General features: G+C 43.5%; 2 non-coding genes across 2 annotated transcripts; one reads left to right on the forward strand and one right to left on the reverse strand.

Annotated features, from left to right (window-relative positions):
- The first annotated feature begins 360 nt into the window (after nucleotides 1–360).
- On the forward strand, nucleotides 361–524 carry LOC128341407 (U1 spliceosomal RNA). The gene has a single exon (XR_008314410.1). It is a non-coding gene; the product is annotated as a U1 spliceosomal RNA (small nuclear RNA).
- A 490-nt stretch (nucleotides 525–1,014) lies between these two features.
- LOC128341401 (U1 spliceosomal RNA) lies at nucleotides 1,015–1,178 on the reverse strand. Its single transcript, XR_008314404.1, has one exon. It is a non-coding gene; the product is annotated as a U1 spliceosomal RNA (small nuclear RNA).
- Between the last annotated feature and the right edge of the window lie 9,928 nt (nucleotides 1,179–11,106).

Here is an 11,106-nt window from a genome sequence, read left to right on the forward strand (position 1 = left end):
GAGAAAATCTCACAAATAAGGGGGGGGGAGCTTTCTAGTATATGAGAGTCATGCAGGGAAAAGAAATTTCACAAGCCAAGATATTTCAAACTACAGGTGCCATGCAGAGACAAAGGAGGAAGGGGGGCGGGTCTTTTGTCCACATGCAGATGAGGAGAAGCGGGGCATTGTGGGGGAGCGGGGCGCAACGGCTTTGTGGGGTGAAACACCCCGCCCCTCGACCGCTCGATGTTTACCGTTCGTACTGCTGTCCTACTGCTGACCCCAGTCGTAGGCAGGGGAAAGAGGTTGACACGTACCCGCCATGTCCTGAAGTGTAGCGTGCGGGAGTGGGGTATGGCGTGGCGAGGGCAGCAAAACATACTTACCTGGCAGGGGAGACACTTTGATCACGAAGGAGGTTTTCCCAGGGCGAGGCTCATCCATTGCACTGCGGGTGTGCTGACCCCTGCGATTTCCCCAAATGCGGGAAACTCGACTGCATAATTTGTGGTAGTGGGGGACTGCGTTCGCGCTTTCCCCTGGCATTGCTTGTTTAAAAATAGGTTTGGCATTTACTCTTTTAGTTTTTCGGGTGCTCGTTTTTGTTTTGCCTATTTTTGCCGAACGCATCTCTCGTGTTCTATGAAGTGTTTTTCTACTGCGTTAGCAGCTTTTAGAGGTTTATAGGTATATTTCATATTAGTATGGGTTAGGAGGATTTCATATTAGTATAGATTATAACAGTATCAAAACAAGACCTAAGAAAGTATACAGCAAACCACGTGGGTTTCCCTCTTGAAACCGTAGAAATCCATGGCAAACCATATTGCTTGTGGAACGCCAGTCCCGTAGGGTAGTTGTAACGAGTTTATAGAGAACCTCTAGCACCTCTAAAAAAGCCTAACATAGCAGGAAAGGCAACACCTCAGAAAACACAAGAGATGCGTTCGGCAAAAATAGGCAAAACAAAAACGAGCACCCGAAAAACTGAAAGAAGAGTAAATGCCAAATCTACTTTTAAACAAACAATGCCAGGGGAAAGCGCGAACGCAGTCCCCCACTACCACAAATTATGCAGTCGAGTTTCCCGCATTTGGGGAAATCGCAGGGGTCAGCACACCCGCAGTGCAATGGATGAGCCTCACCCTGGGAAAACCTCCTTCGTGATCAAGGTGTCTCCCCTGCCAGGTAAGTATGCTTTGCTGCCCTCTCCATGCCATAGCCCACTCCCGCACGCTACACTTCAGGACATGGCGGGTATGTGTCAACCTCTCTCCCCTGCCTACGACTGGGGTCAGCAGTAGGACAGCAGTACGAACTGTAAACACCGCGGGGTCGAGGGGCGGGGTGTTTCACCCCACAAAGCCGTTGCGCCCCGCTCCCCCACAATGCCTTGCCTCTCCTTATCTGCATGCCAGCTCCTCCTCCTCTTTTTGTTCCTGTGTGACACCGCCTACCGGGAAAAGAAGCCGCCCACAACTAATCGCCTCGAGAAGGCGGCAGCAGCAGCGGTGCCGAAAGGAAACAGCTGTGCCAGGCCGCCGAAGCACGGGTTTCCAGCAAAGCGCGAACAAGCAGCTAGCGTCAGTGCGCGGCCAAAGGAGAATTCTTATCCGCCTCGGCTCCTTTGCTAAAGGGGTGTTCTTAGACTTTACCCACACGATCTTTTGCTTATCAGCTAGCCCCATGGAGAATTCTGGAGGACTCGAAAGCTTGCTGTGTTGTGCCGTTCTGGTGTTTCCAATAGAAGCATCACCCTATTTTGGCCACCCAAAACGGACTAGGATATCTTTCTAGGGTTGCCACTTTTGATTGAAGCGCTTCTTGGTTGTTGTCCGCAGCGTCTCCCCCACCCCCCGCATTTTTCAGATTATCAAGCGATGACATTCTCCGGGATTTTAGTCCTGACCCGGAGAGTGTTGCAGATACTTGGCAATTGTCTCCAGGCCAGTCCTCAGCAGAGCTGGCAACTCTAGTTTGCTACTTGCGGAAAAGACTGTAACTTCTTCTCCCTCTTCTGCGCTGAGTGGACAGAGATGGGGAGAGAACATCACCATCATCCCACCAGACGCAGGCCCATCCTGAGAGGAAGGCACAGTTCACCTGTCCTCTACTCCTTGGTATGAGGTGCCAATTTTGCAGTGACACTACTGAGCTCCAATTGGCATTGTTCAGGAATACTCCCTGTGTTAAACCCCTTTCCTCAAACATTATTTTTCTGTATTGCTGGTCTACGACTGAAATAAAGTTTTACTTACTATTTTTCTGACTTGTCATTCTATTCTTTTCATTTCCCCCCATGAAACCTATCTTGAAAGAACCCTAAATACTGTCCCTATATTGTACCCTAAAAGCTTTGGCTTGTTTGTAGAAACACCCCACCCCCATTCTCATTGCTGCATTGCAGATTTATGTTAATTGGGCTTCACCACATACAACCCTCAAATTATAAAATATTGTTGTACATTGCCTTCAGCAGACTTTCTCAGGAAAGGCTAAAGTTTACAATAACCAGATCAAATTGGGCTTACTTGTTTGGGAAAGAGCGTAACTGTGTCACCATCATTTTTATTTAGATTGTGTCCAGTCTAAAGGACAGACCTGTGAAATGCATAACTGTATATGCATATTTTTAAAGGGACTAACATCTCAGTTGTTCTGTGGTCCTCCTGTGAGAGTAACTCTGAACCATAGCTCTGTAGATCCAACTGACAAGATTAACATATTTTTTAAATACAGTGGTCCCTCTACTTACGAAATTAATCTGTTCCGAATGCACATTTGTAAGTCGAAAAATTCGTAAGTCGAAAAGCGGTTTCCCATAGGAATGCATTGGGAACAGATTAATGCGTTCCAGAGCCTAAAAAAAAGACCCAGACCCCCAGTAAGGCTTGCAAACTGCACAGGAACATTTCTTTTCAAGAATAAACAGGCAGTAAACAGGCAGGCAAGTCAAGGAAACCGCATGTAAAATTTGTAAGTCGAGGAAACCCCATCTAAAAATTTGTAAGTCGAGGAAACCCCATCTAAAAATTTGTAAGTCGAAAAAACCGCATCTAAAACCGGATCTAAAACTGCCATTTGTAACTCGAAAAATACTTATGTCGAGTAGTTTGTAAGTCGAGGGACCACTGTATATACTCTGGAGTGAACAGACTTAATTAATTATATTTTATTTTAAAGAACCCTACATAACGTTCAACATAAATGGATTTCAACCCCCCACCCCATTAAGTATAAATACTAAAAAAACTTCATGTTATCTCAATAATGCTGCAGCAACGATAAAGATGGGCTTGTATTGACTGAAGTAGAGTTCAACTGGAACTCAAGGGTTGTACAAAATGTACGGAATGTAAAGGTCAAGTTTTTAAAAAGCATCTCTTGGGGAAATAAGTCTGAGGAAGAAAGCAGTGGTTGAAATAACTGAGCGACTGAAGGAATTCATTACCTGTGCCTGCAGGCCAAAATGCCTATTTTCTGTCTCTCCATAGATGAAATACTATCAAAGAGAAACACACACAGCCTGCCTGCCTATGAAGAATGACAGAAAGTTCCATTTGGCCCCAAAAATGTGTTTGAGAATTCTGCAGGATATGGCTAATCTCTTGGGAGTCACAGAATACAATTTCATAGGACACAGCTAACTCTCAGCTTCCAGCTGGCCAGGTCAAGTCATCTGTATAATTCAGTTCAGAGGCAGAGGCCTATCTCCCAAGTGATGTAATGTTTCCTTCTTTTGCAATGTCTTATTTCAATAAAGGTGCATGTAGAGGGCAAACCAGCTGATGTCATTTTCTGGTGCAATTTCAAGTAAAGTTTAATAATCCTTTCTGCTGGGAAAGAAGAACAAAACTAAAAAGTTGTGCTTTATCTTGTGCAGCCAAGGTTGTCTCTATCAACTCCAAAAGTTCAGCTGCAGGTAGCTTGGTTCAGAAAAGTAACACCTATCTGCAGGAGTATATCTAGAAAGAAACGAGTGTATGGATTTAATGGCTTTGGTCTTCTGCTTAAATTGTTGCAATATATTTTCTGTGCTTATTTCTTGTATACATTATACTGGCACCGTAGTGTAATAGTTAAGATGAGTAGTTGTGTCAACATTCTACCATTATACCATATAAGAAGATGGCTCTGAAGTTGACTCTGTTTAAAAATACTGCTTAAATACAGGTTATACCTATATTTATCCATAAGGAAGAGGATTCTGAATATAAGATGCCCCAGCAATTTCTAATACCAAATAACTTTGGGGGACAAACTAGTCTTGGATTCAGGTGAATACGGTAAGCCCGAAACATTCTATTGGTAATAAAATCAAAACACTCTGTCAAATCTACCTAATTGTATCCAGACATCAACTAGGTGACAAGAGAACCACCCCTCCAAATTTGGTGAAGATCTGTTGGGAAATGGCTGATACTGCACTTTAAATCTCACTCCTAAAAAGTTGCCTCATGTTTATGATGCTTTTTTTGCCATCAGGTAACGTGTGTGTGTAATATATGACCTTTTAAATGTGTTTTAATTCAGCCTTATGTTGGGGTGTGTGTGTGTGTGTGTGTACACACACACACACACAGAAAAATGATCCTTTAAATTGTTTTTGTTTTTTTAAATTAAGCCGTATGTTGGACCATATTCCTGTGTTGGTTTGAGAAAAACCAATTCAGTATTTCCTGCTTTATTACCCTCTGAAGTCCCCATAACAGCAGGGTAGATAATCAGTGAAGCGCCTAGTGTTGATTTTGTCCACTGAGGATTCTGAAGCCAGAGCTGGGAGGTGTATGTCCTGGCAAATGGCCCTATCTATCCCCAGCACAGCGTCCCTCCAGTAGCTGTTGCTTGTGCCCATATTATGTTTCTTTTTTAGATTGTGAGCTCTTTGGGGACAGGGAGCCATTTGTTTTATTTGATATCTATGTAAACCACTTTGGGAACTTTTGTTGAACAGCGGTATATAAATATTCATCATATTCGTGACTCCCTGGTTCTGAATGTAGCTGTTTGATAAGGAGAGTCTAGGAGCACTCTGGCACTTCTGGAGTTAGATTGTACCTCCCTCCCTCCCCTTTGATGGGCTTTTATTTTCTCCCTCCACTGAGGTGTCAAGGGACCTTGCCAGGGCACACAAGGTGGTGGTAGAGTGCTTTTGAACATTAATTTTCAACATCAAAGATATACTGCCTATGAATATGGAAGTTCCACTTAGCCAGCATGGGTGACTAGATTGTTAAAAACATGGAAAGAACATACTGAAGCTATTCTCACAATCAACAGAAAGTGGGCTAAGAGAGTCTAGCCCGCTTTCTACTGATGCACACGAGTAGACCCCCCAACCAGCCTTGGGGGTCTCTCCAGAATGCCCTGTGCACTTGCGCGGGGCAGCCTGGAACTTCTGGGGGCCAGGCAGCCCCCGATCCCCACAACCCCCACTGGCTCCACGATGGAGCCAGCAGTAGTGTGGGCAGCCGGTTCAGCCACCCAGGGCTTGGAGGGTGCTCGTGTGCAGGGAGAGTGGGTTAAACCCGCTCTCCCCACACAAACCCTCCTGGTGCTTTGCACATGTCATGTGAAGCACCTCACTATCTTCACCGCTGCATTTTCACACATATACCCCACAAATGGATTTTGCTTGTGTTTGTTTTGTGTGTATAATTTTTACATATGGGCACTCTTGCTGCGGGGCCTCCGGAGGTGGCTCCCATTCCAGAGACACGGTGGGGCTGCTTGCAAGGCAGCAGGCAAACCCGCCGCTCTACAGCGCTGGCCCCAAGAAGTGCTGGGAGTGAGAAGAGCAGGCCGGAGAGCAGCCAATGCCCGCAACAGTGGCCCTGCTCTTGCTGGTGGCAGGCAAAGAAGGCAGAGAGCAGCGTGTGCCTCCTTGGGGGCTTTTGTAGTAGCACAGAGAAGTGGTGTTAGGGCAGGAGCCAGAGGCGGCAAGTACCAGGGAAGGAGTGTGTGCAATACAGGCAGTGGTGGATTAACACATAGGCAAAGTAGGCACTTGCCTATAGTGGCAAATTTTGAGGGGTGGCAAATTTGTGCGTTAATCCGCTACTTGCACTTGTGGTGGGGAAAGTTGAAATCTACCTTGAGAACTTTTTAAACCGCCACTGTGCAGAGGTGGCGAAAGCTCCTAGTGGGCCCACCTGCCTCCCAAATCATGACAGGTCATCAGGCCATCTTCATGCGTCTGTGTGGCAGAGAGGGCGGTGAGAGCTTCTCCCATGGGCACCCCTGCCTCCCAGATGACAGGTTGGGCTGTTTCCAGCCCATTTTGGGCCTCTGCGCACATGAGGTCCAAAATGGGCTGAAAGCATTTTAAAAGTAGATTTAACCCCCGCCCTCAGCCCTTTACTTGTAAAGGGGAACCCTTGCTGGGGCGGCAAAAAGCTTAATCCGTCCTTGAACACAGGAGTGTGGGCTATGGGGGGGGGGCTACATAGGTGCCAAAATCCTTTCTGGATTATGCTCAGGTGTGGGCTATACCTGTATGCAGAGGGTATATGAGCAAAAATATGGTACTGCATAAGAATCATGATTTAATAAAGTATTCCCTCAAGACTCTTCCATTTTCAACTTCTACATAAAGTCAGCCTTATGAATGTTTTTCTAATATACTGGAGATACTATTACGATTGAGTTGAATCATGTCATTCTATTAAAAACATGCAATTCCCTTTGAATAGGGGCATTATAATGGCCAGCAGCAGAAAGCGGGGCTGGGAGGGGGGAGGTTTTAACGGGAGGCTGTGCAAGGCATGACACTTTGCGGACTGCATCTCCCTCCCCTGAATGCCTTGCCTTTGATTCACAAGGCATCAGCCTGATAGGACAACATGACAGTGAGGAAGCTCACATCTCAAATCTACACCTGGGGATCAAGAGACTATCTTCGGCATCTTCTCATTCTCACCGGCCTGAAGAGATTGGTGGGCTGCAGAGCTTGGTCAGATGGCAGCTGACAGGTGTAGAATAACTTCTCACCAGGATCGACAATTGGCTGTGGGCAACTGAAGATTTGCCTGCTTTAATATAAGCCTTGGGGATCTGAGCACATTCAGTCATCACTCCTTCTGTTTTACTGTCATAATGGGAACTTTTACATTTAGCAGGTATTCAGCCGTAGAGGGTCTAAGCAGGTGTGGGGGTACATTCAGATGAGCCTGAAGCCTTGGGAGTCCAAACTGCTCTTTAAGCTGGAACAGGACAATTTCCACATCTCCAAAGGATGCTTATAGTGAAGAGCCATTTAACCCCTGCTAGCTGAGCAACTGGCCCTACCATCCCTAGCTCATCATCTGTCCAGTGGCTGTTGCTGGTATCTATCTTATGTTTCTTTTTAAGATTGCGAGCCCTCTGGGGACAGGGAGCCATTTTATGTATGTATTTTTTTATATCTATGTAAAATGCTTGGGGGACTTTTGTTGAAAAGCGGTATACAAGTATCCATTGTAGTGTAGCAGTTTGCACGTGTCCAAACTCCTCCTTTAAATAATTCTTCTTCCATTTCCCAACTCAGTCATCCTCTATTTGGGTCCATGTCATCTTCACCAAACTGCTGGCATGCTTGTTTGTAAATAAAACTGTAGTCCATGGTTTCATCTGGCACAAAGTCTCTTTCTTGGTGCTCATCAATCTATACACTTTTTTATCTTTCAGCAGCAGCAACTAATATTTATATACCGCTTTTCAACAAAAGTTTCCAAAGTGATTTACACAGAGAAATAATAAATAAATAAGGTGGATCCCTGTCCCCAAAGGGCTCACAATCTAAAAAGAAACATAAGATAGACACCAGCAACAGTCACTGGAGGTACTGTGCTGGGGGTGGAAAGGGCCAGTTACTCTCCACCTGCTAAATAAAGAGAATCACCATGTTAAAGAGGTGCCTCTTTGCTCAGTTAGCAGGAGTAATTTATCATTGTGTGCAGGCTGCTTCTGCATGGTTGGCCCACTGAAAGCAGAACCGTGTAGACTGGGCAAAGGACGTTATTTCCCAGCAATGCTGACGTGGACATCCGGGTGTGTGTGTGTCAAGAGCAGGCATCCCCAAACTGCGGCCCTCCAGATGTTGCTGAACTACAACTCCCAGCATACCCAGCCACAATAAATTGTGGCTAGGGATGCTGGGAGTTGTAGTTCAGCAACATCTGGAGGGCCGCAGTTTGGGGATGCCTGGTCAAGAGGATGTAGTGATTTCTCCCCACTACCACCTCGGATTGAGCCAGTCCCATTGAATTCAATGGGGCTTACTCCCAGATAAGCATAGGATTGAGGCCTTTACCCCTTCTGGAAAAAATCCTGCAGACACCCATGAATTCTGACATGGGAAATAAATAAAGCCACCCCTCTCCCCATGGTTCTTTTTACAGACATGAGTGGAATACTGAAGACTTTTTTGGTCTCAGTAGCAATGTATGAATCAGGTTTGTGGCCTAGGAGGTTTTAATTTCCATGTGCCAGTATTACAAAATAGTTGGAATTACAACTCATTTACTTACATTGTTACTTAAAAACCTTTTATTATTTTCCTACACAATTTCATACATTATAAGAACATTTACTGATTATCTAAAACTAGGCATAATAAAGTACAGGGGAAACATTGAGCTCTACTAGAAATAAATATTAATTTGCCATTCCTGTGATGAGTTTTCAGCAAATATATACAATTCCTGTTTTCAGCAAATATATAAAATTACATTGAAAAATATGTAATATCCTAAGAAAGGGAAGTGTGTGCGCTTGACAAAAAAATCAGTGTTTTATTTTAGAAATCCATTCCTGTCTAGATAAGCAATATTAATGATGTAATAACGATAGTTTGGGAATATAAGAGTTTGAAAGGCTCATCTCACATTAAGTGACACAAGATCTTTTCCATTTCAGTGGTTAAATAACTTCTTCATTCTTCAATTTGACAAACTTCACACCAGCATTACAGAAAAATGTAACATTATAAGAATAAAATAACGCACCTAGCTAGTTGCCACAATGGGACAGAAAGATCACCACAGACCAAAACATGGATCATCGTAAATATTGTTATTCAGGCTCTCTCTTGATGTCAAATATTGCCAGTTGCTCTGCAGGAAAAAACAGCACCCTCCCAGCTCATGCAATTCTGCAGGCCAGGCAAAGCATATTTTTTCACAGTCAGCGCTTTTATAAATTGATTTCAAACAAAAATATGAAAGTGATTATAGTGGTCTCGCATAACTAAAAGCGAACTAAAAGTCCTTTACTTAAAAGTAAAGTAACTATTTTTTTTTATTTGATCAACTAACTGATTAAAATATGCCAAGCTCAAGAGGTTCTTCATCAGGAATGAGTTCTTGGGATGTTTATAAAGAACTGTATTTCATTTTCTTCTTTTGCTTTAGCGACAATTCAGGTACTAGTAGCTGAAAATAAATACAGCATGGCTTGTGCTATTTTTGCAGATCTCACAACTTTACCAGTCTACCATGCAAATCAAGAGATTGGCACAGGCTGTTCCACTGAAATCAGTGGATCATAGCTGAATCAGAGGTAGACGGTGGGTGGGTGAACTCAAGTCTCTAAAAAAGCCAAATCCTTTAAAGTCCTGTTTAGACTGTTGGTTCAGCAGAATAGGAAATTGGTCGAAATTTGTTTGGCCCTGCCTGTGGACACAGATAGGTCTCACAACAGAATTAATGCTCTCTCCAGCCACTGGTGCAAATGAGGTCAAGATGACCTTAAAGTTTAAATGTTAAGGAACAGGCTTCAGAATATGATTATTTGACACAGCAGCATATTCATAGATGAGCTTCATGTTTTTAAAAAAGCTTCACATTTAAAAGCTTGCAGTATATTAATTACTGGCTAGGCTGTAATCAACAGCATATATATTTCAGGAACGGCTGTTATTTTTGGCTAACAGATGCCACATTGGTGGATGTTACATTACCTACCTGCATGTCAATGTTTAACACTGTCATCACTTTATACAGGGATGCATTGATTGTATCACGCTGGCTTTGCTGATTTGTAAGTCAATGGATCAAGAAACACAGAGAATTTTCACAAAACTGACCAAAGAGTTTATTTTCACAATGAGAAATATTGAGCTTATCTTCAGTTTGTGTTACTTTCACTGTGGATTATTGCAAAGGTCACTGTGCTCCCACCACCCAAGATGGTAACCAAGGTTATTTGAATGATCCAAAGACAAAACATTCCAGGCAGTTTTCCCGCCACAGAAAAACATTTGTTCCTAGATCAACACACACCGTGTTAGCAGTACTTGGAATGCCATTATTTATGTAATACCTAAAATTTCTCAATTGCCTGTGAAGGTCTGGTTTAAAAAACAAACCCAGAAATGTGTATCTTCTTGATTGGAGACTATCTTAACTGTTTTAAACATTTTTTTCCTATTGACAAACTGTACTATGGAGAGAAGTGTGTAGGTTAATTTGTAAGGTATAGGGCAAACTTAATGTTTATGGCATAAAACAATGGCCACACATGCAGCATGGGAACAGCCTGAAGGACAATTGATTCCACTATTTCATAGACTACTTCAGCTCAAATAGTCAGGTAGTATATGCATTTCCATGTATCTTAAATTACTTCATTAAAAGCCAGTTAAAAAAATAGCTATCACCATCCCCTCTGGCAGCCATTCATGGCAAGTATAAAGGAGTCAGAGTGAGTCCAGAAGATGGCACGCTCTATACATATCCTACCTGTCATCACCTGGAGAACAGAACAGGATGTTTTGTAAGTGGCAGCCTCTCGAGCATGTCGAATCCAAACACTCAAGAGCAGAGATCAGAACTACCATTTGGAATTTTGACCAGGAATTGACAAAAAGCCAGTGCTGCCACTGGTGAAATATATTTCTCATAACCCACATCTCTCAGGTGGATCTGGCTACAGCATTTGTGCACTGTGTACAGCACATTGTAGTAGTCCAACAGCCTGGAGACTATAGAGGCAAGAATGACAGTTACTAGATCTGCAACCATTAGGAAGTTTCTGTAGCCTTCTTACCCAATGAAGTTGCTGAACAGCACTACTATGTACTACAAAGTAAAAAAAAAACACCACAGGCACAAAAAGGAACTGAGTCCGATGTAATCAAGACTTTGT

This window comes from Hemicordylus capensis, chromosome 1 (assembly GCF_027244095.1).
Source record: "Hemicordylus capensis ecotype Gifberg chromosome 1, rHemCap1.1.pri, whole genome shotgun sequence".
NCBI classification, from domain to species: domain Eukaryota; kingdom Metazoa; phylum Chordata; class Lepidosauria; order Squamata; family Cordylidae; genus Hemicordylus; species Hemicordylus capensis.